Source organism: Callorhinus ursinus, unplaced genomic scaffold (assembly GCF_003265705.2).
Source record: "Callorhinus ursinus isolate GAN/ISIS: 27379988/994484 unplaced genomic scaffold, GSC_fseal_2.0 scaffold37, whole genome shotgun sequence".
NCBI classification, from domain to species: domain Eukaryota; kingdom Metazoa; phylum Chordata; class Mammalia; order Carnivora; family Otariidae; genus Callorhinus; species Callorhinus ursinus.
The window spans coordinates 9865846-9873556 of NW_027397099.1; the positions used below are offsets into that span (position 1 = coordinate 9865846).

Below are 7711 nucleotides of genomic sequence, written 5' to 3' on the forward strand. Positions count from 1 at the left end.
TGAACCTCTCTGCTAGGTCTTCTCTGACACCAACCAGCTGGGAGGAAGACGAGTGACTTGTTACTGCTGGGTAACTGGGGACTGAAAGTCTAGGATGCTCACATCATCTCCTCTAAAACCATGATGAGGCATGGAGTTAAAGTTACCACCTGTCAGGGATGAAAGTCCTGGCTCCCTACTTGGCCTTCTCTGAAACCATCCTTGTGGGAGTGTTAGAACATTTCATTACAGCCTGGTGAGTGCCCCAAATGAGCACTTTCTATGGAAATCTAGACTGATAACTCAGTTTTTCCTGGTGTGGATGGCAGTGGGGCCACGGTTTCGGCTGTGGTGTTTGGCTGTAGTACACTGATTATTGTCAAAAAGTTTCTTTCTTGATAGGCTGTCCCTTTTCTGGTATTTTGACTTAGAGTGCAGATGTTTACTGGTGATTTTTAGCTATGCTCATCAGCATTTCTGGGATGCTGACTTTTTCAGCATTTCGCACCCCAAATGAACACTTTCTATGGATGTTCTTCAATGCACAATTACAGAAATTTAAACATTGAATATTTTACTACATCAAATATTTTACTACAATGTAATCATAATATATTACAGAGGAGGAAATAGCATGCTCTTTTTTTTTTTTTAACCCTGCCTTGGGCATTTGGTGCAAATCCAGTTATCTTAAAAGGTTGAGTTGGCAACTCAATGTGGTTGGTACTGTGCTGGTTAATTTCAAGGTCAGTGAGAATTGTTAAGGTGACTCCCAAAGACCTAATCATTGTTCTTAATGAAACCTGATTTACTTCCAGAAGGCTTTTGGGCTCTATTTAATCTCTAAAATCTATATCAACATGTTGAAAGGAAAAAATAAATAAACAATTCAGAATACTTGGAGAAAGTCTGCTTTGGGCAAAGAATAAACTTATAGTACAGTATGTTCTCTAAAATGCACACAGCTATATTTCAGTACCACATGCTCTTCCAGTATCTGGCCAAAAGAGAGATTAATTTCTTCTTTTTTGTTATGACCTTAATAAACACTAGCAGAAGTGACATTGTGTGGTATTCATGGCTACCTCATACAAGGTATAATATTTTCCTTGTGGTTCTTTCCCTTTTCTTATCTCTTTCTCTTTCCTCTTGCTCTGACCTTGTACTTAAGCTGTTGTAAGGAATCCTAGGCCGCATGAGAAATTATGTGAGTATTGCAGTTGACAGACCCAGTTAAATTCTAAGGAGATGTAAGAGATAGGTAGAATAAACAACCAGTCATACAAGTGAAAGAGTGTACAGATGATTTCAACCTCCAGCTTGCTAGCCACCAGAGTTGATGTCATGTGGTAAGCCTCAGCAACTGTTACTGAAGTCAAAGCAGATTTGCAATTTAGGCCAAATTATTTATTCTTGGTGAAACTTGGCATTACCTTTTACTAAAATAAGTGTAATATCTATTTTTCATAGTTACACAAATGAAATAATTTGACTAGTTTAAAATGCCTGTTGGAGACACTAAACAAGGCTGATATTTTTTCTGTATACTTAAACATAATTATGATGTTTGAAATTATTTATAATTCCTGATGATAGAAAACGTGAACTTCATTGGAAATATATAATTAGTTTATGTAAAGAAGATTTGGATCCAGGCTTAATGGAGGGGAACAGTGCTCTTTAACAAATTTTAACATTACTAACAGAAAATAAAATGAGAAAGAGAAGCCCTGAGTGGAAATGTTATAGCAAATCAGGAAAGAGTCTGGAGAAAATAATTAAATTCTTAAGGAAAGGAGAGAAGAGGACACAAAGTTGGAATAAATTCCTTTAAGTCTGGATTTGCAGAACACATGACTGTTGTCCCTGGATTACTGCTTGGAGAAAAAAAATGCATTGAAAAATGTACTTTAAAAATTGGGAGGTGGAGTGGCAAAGGATGGATTACCCAATTAGTTCTCAATGTTGAAACCCTATCATCCAACGTATATAAACAGCATCCTCAACCACTTAGATAACTTTTCCATTCTGGCTGTTACAATGGCTTACTTTCTATTAGATTACCTCCTTCTGTACACACAGATTATATACCCCCTTTTTCGGAGGCACACACATATGAGATGTGTCATTCTTTCATTAAATTCTTTGTGAAGTTCTGGACACCTGGGTGGCTTAGTCCATTAAACTTCTGCCTTCAGCTCAGGTCATGATCCCAGAGTCCTGGGATCGAGCCCCGCGTTGGGCTCCCTGCTCCGCGGAGAGCCTGCTTCTCCCTCTGCGTGCCGGTTCCACTGCTTGTGCTCACTCTCGCTCTCTCCCTCTCTCTGACCAAAAAAAAAAAAAAAAAAAAATCTTTAAAATTAAATTCTTTGTGATGTTTTAAATGAGTTACCATTACTATCCAGTCTTTTTTTTTTTCTTCAAGAAAATAAAAGGAAAAAGACTCTTTAAATAATTGCTTGTAGATGTTGCTTAGAAATCTCACATCGGGTTCTCCCACCGCCCCCGCGGCGGGTCGCCCCAGCTCGGCAGTGGGAAGAGCGGTAACGGCCAGGCAGGCCAGCTTCGCGAAGTCTCTCGGCGCGCCGCGGCCCGCAGGCACCAGGCACGCGTACGCCCCGACGCCACCATGACCAAGAAGAAGGTCAGCTCCGCGAAGGGGGCGGCGAAGGAGGAGCCCAAGAGGAGGTCGCCGAGGTTGTCAGCTAAACCTGCTCCTGCAAAAGTGGAAATGAAGCCCAAAAAGGCGGCAGGAAAGAATAAATCTTCAGACAAAAAAGTGCAAACAAAGGGGAAAAGGGGAGCAAAGGGAAAACAGGCTGAAGTGGCTAACAAAGAAACGAAAGAAGACTTACCTGCAGAAAATGGAGAAACTAAAAATGAGGAGAGTCCAGCCTTCAATGAAGCAGGAGAGAAAGAAGCCAAGTCTGATTAATACCATAAACCACGTCTTATCAGTGGTCCCTGTCGCCCTTGTACAATCCAGAGGAATATTTTTATCAACTATTTTGTAAATGCAAGTGTTTTAATGTAGCTCTAGAAACATTTTTAAGAAGGAGGGAATCCCACCTCATCCCATTTTTTTAAGTGTAAATGCTTTTTTTTAAGAGGTGAAATCATTTGCTGGTTGTTTATTTTTTGGTACAACCAGGAAATAGTGGGATATTGAATGTGAGAGGCTTTGACTGTCTTGGGTGTCAGCTCAACATTCCATAGATGGGGTAGTTTTTATATCCTATAATACCAAGCATAATAAATGGCAATTTGGAGTCGGTCGTGCATTTACTATGTCTTGAATGTTTTAAATTACTTCTATTCCCATGCTGTTTTTGGTAGAATTGCTTCCTAAAGAAAACCACTCCTAGATCTTGGCTCTCCCGGTCAGAATTCTTGTGCACTCTGTAACATCTTGGTCGTGGTAGTCCGGTTTTCCTAGTAACTCTGTTAATATACTGTGCAAGATTGAGAATTTGAGTATGTAGTGTATATGATATTACACTGTGAATTAATGGGACTTAACAACGTAACAGTGTATCAGCATTTGAAGATCTTGGTACTTAATATACTGTTAAGGAAAATTTGCCTCCAAATTTTAAGCTGGAAGGACACTGGAATAACTTTTAGAAGAGAATCACAACTACATGGGTTTTTTTGATTTTCGGTACATACGTTAAGAATTGTGTACAAATTGAAATATCTGTACTGATCCTTAAAACAACCAATAAAAACTCAATTAAGAAAAAAAAAGAAATCTCCTCACATCATAATATCCTTTCTTTGGACATGCTCTGTTTGCAGCAAGCTAATTGGGTAATGTGAAAAGCATGTGGGATTTATGAAATATTAACAATAGGAATTATAATTGTGATTTACAAAATGTGTTCAGTACAGATTGTATTCATTTCTTATAAAGTTAACATATCTCAGATTTTGTGACTTAAAAAATACAAATTGTGAACTGTTTCTGTGACTTAATCTCACAGTTTATAATTTCATAACAAAACTCTAATAACTGACCATTATTATGAATTTAGAAATGAATTTCAGGGGACTATGGAAGAGTGGGGAGAATTTTTCATTCTAATATGTCTTCAAAGAAAGAACTCTCCCTCTTTTACTAATAGAGAGTAATGGGGAAAAAAATAACAGTGATTACATGTACATATACCTGTGATATTGTTTTGTTTGTGCTTTCCTCAAAAGTCATGTGATTATTTTGCATTAAAAACAAGAAGGAAACCCACTTGCTCACCGACAGTCGATCATTCTTTGAGAAATGATCATTTGATAAGCACTGTTGCCACATCTTAGGATTTCACAAACCTTAAGAAACTGATTTGCTTAAATGAATCTTATAGTTGTAACTATGAAATAATTATAATATAAGAAGACATCTCACATTTTTATTGACCCATTTTATCCCCACCAATGTAGTTCACAGGTAAATTTTTCTCTGCAACTATGAGAAAAGACAAACAAGCCAAGACTAAATTAATGCAAAATATAATAAAGGCATTTTTTTTGGTGTTGCAAAAATGTAATTATCTAAAGTCTTTGCCTTAAGAGTAGGAGATTTAAGATTTGTGAGGCACATCTGGTATCAAGCCCATTTTCTGCTATACTACGTTATTTTTAAACATATTTATTTCATTACTATAGCAGGACCAATAATAAAAATGCATTTGAGTTGTTTTGTTTTTAAATGTCTAAAGAAATGAAATTATCCTCTTTTGCCATCCAAATGCCAGATTTCAGGTAAACTGAAAATGAAAAATACATAACAAAACAAAAAACTAATGCAAAAACCTAAGGGTTTTACTAAATACTGTTTACTGAGCCCCAGGATGTTTTAGTCTCATGGTTGAAAAAGCCTGTTCTTATGTATTGGTATCAGAAGCAGAATATAAGGACTAACATATATATTTTAAGATACTATGGATTTATGTTATTGTGACCACTGAAGGGATATGCAGTTACTCTGGAAAAGATGTTTTGACTACAGATATCCCTTACTTAAAACTCAGACTTCTTAATTTATTAGCTTAGTTTATTATTTGTGGACCTCAATTATCAGGCTTTGTATTAGACACCTAACAAGAGGATAGACTCTCCGTTGAAAAAATACAAATAAAATGTTTTTTTTTTCTTAAATACTGCTTAAAGATTCTTTACAGAGTTTTGTTTAACATCATATTTGAGAAGAGGTGTTTTCATTCTCCTTTGTGCTTTTCTATTTGGAATTGATAATGACCCAGGGTTCTCTAGAAGGCACAGAGTAATCTATATTGGAAAATTCTTACTGGTTGAGCAAGATGTAAAGGGGAGAGATATTTTGTTTCCATGGTGATCAAATCTACTCTCTTGATACAGTTGGATTTGAACCTATAGGGAGTGTTTACAACTGAAACTTAACATATCTTTTATTCATTTTCAAAAGAAATAGAAAGCAACTTGACATTTATGTATCTACTTTATACATCTATAATTTATATTATATACCTATATTTATATGTCTACAATATATCTATAACCTTGTCTGTGAGGCCAGTCAACTTCAAAAATATTTAATGTTAGCCAACATATTGGAATCCTTCAGCATTATTCACTTGAAATTTTATTTATTTATTTATTTATTTATTTATTTACAAATGCAGTTCTTAACCATCTGATGGATGCTGGGCTATATAAACATAAGCAGAGGGGTGCCCGGGTGACTTAGTTGGTTAAGTATCTACCTTTGGCTCAGGTCATGATCGTGGGGTCCTGGGATTAAGCCCCATGTCTGGCTCACTGCTCAGGAGGGAGACTGCTTCTCCCTTTCCCTCCACTGCTCCCCCTGCTTGTGCTCTCTCTCTCTCTGTCAAATAAATAAAATCTTTTAAAAAAAAATTTAAAAATAGAAAAATAAACATAAGCAGACAGCAAATATGAATAAGGAAAGAGAACTATTTTGAGTCAACTTCCAGGATGGCTAGGTAAGAAACTCCATGAATCTGACCCTCTGGAAAACAATGAAACTGGTGAAAATTACCAAAAATAAACATATAAAGTATGTTAATTTTGAGCTAGCATTATAGCAAATGAAGTAACATTTATTCAAGAAAATCTGCTAAATCTAAATGAGAACAGTAAAAGCTGATGAAAGTGGAGCCATGACCCACTGCCTTACTCATCTTCTTCCCAACTCAAGATTATAGAAGCTCATCTGCCGGTTGTGTTTCTAAAAGGTGAGGTTTCCTCACCCAGTTCCCAGAATTGCTGGAAGTAAGAGTCCACCAGAATTTCTTATTCCTCCCAGCTTCATATTTTATAGGCTAAATTTCAGATGAGTGCAGCCAAGAGGCCAGGGGCTCCTTCTTCACCTATCCTTTATTCATATGATAAGGTTCTATTTAAGAAATGGCAGGCTGAGATTTCTGTAATAAAATGTAAAATTACATCACCTGCAATGGAAAAATATCCTAAAGAGGGTTCAAATGGATCTTAACTGGCAGAAGAAATGATTTGCAAACTTAAATATTGATTGATAGAAATTATGTAATCCAAACAACAGTAAGACAAAGACTAAGAGAAAATCTTAAAATCAGCAAGGTAATATCAGTTCATTACATATAGTGGGAGTCTGAAAAACTTATGAGCTTGCTTTCCAGCAAACCAAAGAGAGGCCAGGAAGCAGTGATATGACATATTCAAAATGCTATAAGAAATAAGAAAAAACAACAACTAAGACTTTTATACCCAGCAAAACTATCCTTTGGAATGCAAATGAAAACATAGACAGTTCATAGTAAAGAAAAACTGAGAGATGGTGTTACTATCAAACCCAGTTTACAAGATATACCAAAGAAAGTTGTTTCAGATGAAAACAGATGTACCCAGACGGTAATTTAAATCCACAAAAGAAAAGAAACAAAAAAAAACATGCACTAGTAAAGATGATTATGTAATTGTAAAAGATCATTTCTATGAATATTTTTTGTCCTTTCTTCTCTTAACTGATTTATACATCAATTATATAAAATCATATTTACAAAACAATATTCTAGGATCTATGTCACACATATAATTATAATATATTTCTCAATAATCACACTAAACTGGTGGATGGGATAAAAGAAATATCAGTGTAAGGACATGACACCAAATATCAGCTACAATAAGGAACAACAGTTGATGAGAAACAGAAATATAAATAAAAAGATAACTTAAAAGCTCTATAAAAAAACTCTATCAATAATTACCTCAAATATTAATGGAATAAACTACCCAAAGTGTTCCTAGACTTGACTAAAACAAACAAACAAGATTCTACTACATGCCATCTACTGGAAACATCCATTTGACTCAAAGACACAAGTAGAAAGTAAAATGAAAGAAAAAGTCACATCATTCTGTTGGCAACAGTAAGAAATTATGAGTGCCTATTCTAATATGAGACAAAATGGATAAGACAAAAATGTTACTAGAGAAACAAGTACTTTTCTAATTATAAAAGTATTACATAACATCAGTATTATATAACAATTATGTAGAATTATGTGCATGTATGCAACTAACTACATATATATGTACATGTAAATACAATATATATAAAATGTACAGTGGTTTGATAGCAAAACTATTTTCCACATGCCAAATAATGAAATTAGGCCCATTATCTTACTCTATATACAAAAGTCAACTCAAAATATATTAGATTTATATTTAAGACTGTAAAAAAATGTAAGACCAT

At 35.1% G+C, this 7711-nt stretch overlaps 1 pseudogene; it reads left to right on the forward strand.

Annotated features, from left to right (window-relative positions):
* The first annotated feature begins 2608 nt into the window (after positions 1 to 2608).
* On the forward strand, positions 2609 to 3023 carry LOC112837162 (non-histone chromosomal protein HMG-14 pseudogene; annotated as a pseudogene).
* Positions 3024 to 7711: the final 4688 nt, after the last annotated feature.